We start from the raw sequence: 3,221 nt of genomic DNA, 5'->3' as shown, positions 1-3,221 counted from the left end.
GGCTTCTGGGATAAAACAAGCAATAGGACCTAGTGTTGACCAATGTCAGGTAAACCTCAGGGTGTGTATAACTAAGTTGAAGGCATAAGTCATAGCATTGGGGATGTATGATGTAATTATTGGAATGTACTAACTAGAAGCTCATCGAGCTTTGGTAGACTATTTTAAGAAGAAGGTGATTTGTTTAGATGATGAAGGTATGCCAATTGAGATTTTTTGAATCAAGAGAGGAGTGTCGCTACGATTCATATCCATGATGAAGGTAAAACGTTGTCTCTGACAAGGTTGCAAGATATATGTGGTCGAGGCTGTAAGTGACTAGAAAGGACCCTCCCTAGATCAACACCCAATTTTGTCAGAATTCAAGGATATTTTCCCTAAGGAATTTCTTGGATTGCCTCCTGTAAGGGAGATTGATTTCACAATTGACCTAAAACCTGGTGCAGGACCAATATCTAAGATGACCCAGGTGGAAGTTGGTGGCCACCCACCTATCCCACTTGGACCCCCCCCAAATATCTCTTTCAGCTTTTCAATTTCCTTAATTGCAACACAATTTACTATTTTTAGCAGTTTTTCAGGTCTTGAACTTCCGGAGCCATTTTGAGGCCCTAAACGACGTTTTCTGGGAAATCTGGGAGCAACATGGGTCTATGGATATTTGTTTCTCTTCCCAAAGTTATAATTCTCAGATAAATCTTTCTAGCAAGCTATTGTACACGTCAAATGGAAATCAGGTGCCAAAGTTACGACCCCGAGAAATTGATGTACCAATTTACCCAAAACGCGGCCCACAATTTGGCGTTTAATATTATAGGGTTAGGTTTTTGGATGTTTAGGGTTTTCCATTGTTTCTCAACAATAAATAGGCCTTTGAACCTCATTGTAACACAGTTCAGAGGCATGTAGCCGCCACATCTCTTCTAAGAGATAAGCTACCATCACCTAGCTTGTTTATTTCCATTTCTATTTGAAAGCATATTTCAGTATTTTATACCAATGAAATGAAGTATTATTTCCGCTACATATTTGTTTTTATGGTTATCTCTGTAATTTATTGTGTTCCTGTTTAAATCTGGATCAGTGGTATTAGAGCGGTCTGCTTTTTTTCTCTATTTTTCTTTGCATGTCCCCAATGAGGTCGGGATATAAGATGTTAGGACTTGAACTGGTCGAACCTTTGCAAGACCAGCCTCGCAAATCCCGACGGCCTCCCATGGCGGATGAAAAGAAAGACGAGGGGGTAGGAGATCCTATCAAAATCTTACTCGAAGAAGCCCTTGAGAGACAAAGGAACGCGATGATGGACAACTTTGCACAGATTCTTTAGTGGCTACCCAAAGGTGACGCATCAACTTCCAACAGCTACTCTAGAAATTCCACACCCTTTAAGGTACAAGTTAATTTTTAAATCCCCATCTTTGAAGGTCAGATACACGCAGATGTTGTAGATAAATGGTTAAATCTGCTAGAAGGGTATTTTTCTGTTCATGAATTTTCAAGTCGGGAAAATATTGTTTTCGCTCTTCTCAAAGCAGCCCCCCACTTGGAATTCATTCCGGGATGCCATCAAGGAGCAGTACTACCCTGTCAAAAGCTGTGAGGACAAATACATAAAGTGGACCATGCTACGGCAGGGAAGGGATTAAGATGTGCCAGAGTTCACAAACATTTTTCATACCCTTCGCACAAAGTTGGTTATCAAGGACTCTGAGTTACATTTGGTACTCAAATACCATGGCTGCCTACACAGATACATCCCGAAAGAGATGGAGTTCCTGAACATCTCCTCGCTCGGTACGAAATACTGATACGTTGTCAAAATCGAGCAGAAGTTCAAAAAAAAGAAGCGAGACTTTGGATCTGTGAATCCGAAGCAAGGGAAAGGCTTCCCCAAATCACAAAACCAAGGACAAAGCCAACATGGGGCAACCCAAGACAACCCATCAAAGCCACAAGAAAAGAATAACACCACGAAGTCAAAGAAGGACACATGAAAGTGGTGTGAGCTCCACAAGAGCCCCACTCACAACACGAGTGAGTGTTGGACCAAGTAGTTGCTGGTGGCCGAGTTGAAGGCTTCAGAATCATATGCATGTTCCAACCCTGAGTCAGAACCCGACAAGGGGAATGGTAAAGGGAAGTAGATCATTGATGTGGAGCCCAGCGCCACTGTTGCCACTGCCAAGATCTAGAAGAATGAGCCTGAAGACCCAGAGGAGGGGGAGCGTCTTTTCCACTCACAGATATGGGTGAAGGGTTCGCCGCTACAATTCATTGTCAATAGTGGTAGCCAAAAGAACCTCATTTCAGCAGAGGTCGTGAAGCGGTTGGGCCTATTGACTACATCACACTCGCAGCCATACAGTATCAGGTGTCTTCATGAAGGATGAGATCTCCGAGTCCGCCAACAATGTCACCTTCCCTAAAGCATCAAGCCCTTCATAGACGAGGTATTGTGTGATGTTGCACTGCTTGATGTTTGTGATGTCTTATTAGGCCAACCATACTTATGGAGGCAACATGCTGTGTATGAGTCAAGGCCTCGCGTTGTTATTATTACTTTGGGTAATTCATTACACAGGATACCGGAGGTAGCCCCACCTACTGCCACCTCCTTGATCACTGGTAAGAAATGCAACAAGCTCATCTCACAAACTAGGAAATTCATTTTCTATCTAGTTTGCTCCCAAAGTAAAGGGAAGATCGTCGCCACATCCATGAACCCCGCGAAGGGTCCCTCCACGCAGTAGCAACAACAACAGAGGGATACGGTCATGAAAGAACACATGGACAACTTCTCCTCACCCACAGGGGTACCACACAAGTTTCAGGTGGGCAACAAAGTTTGGTTGCATCGACAGAAAGAACGCCTTACCAGAACCCATCAGAAGCGCAGACCACTCCGACATGGTCCTTACGCCATTACCAAGGCTATGGGAAACAATTCTTTGGAGCACAACATTCCCTCATTCTTTCACCTGCATTGAGTGTTCAATGTGGAACGTCCTCGACCATGCTTCCCACCATTACTGGACATATCAAAGATTGTAGAACAGCTCACCAGGGACTAAGTTCAACATATGGAAGAACTCAATGCAATGGGGACCATTGCTTCCTAAGGGAGGAGGAATGATCCAAGTGGAAGTTGGTGTCCACCCACCTATCCCACTTGGACCCCCACAACTATCTCTTTCAACTTTTCAATTTCCTTAATTGCA

Source organism: Pinus tabuliformis, chromosome 8 (assembly GCF_031772625.1).
Source record: "Pinus tabuliformis cultivar Carrire ecotype Pingquan chromosome 8, CPIR1, whole genome shotgun sequence".
NCBI classification, from domain to species: Eukaryota; Viridiplantae; Streptophyta; class Pinopsida; order Pinales; family Pinaceae; genus Pinus; species Pinus tabuliformis.
The sequence above is the reverse complement of the archived record's forward strand: the minus strand, read 5'-3'. Positions refer to the sequence as shown.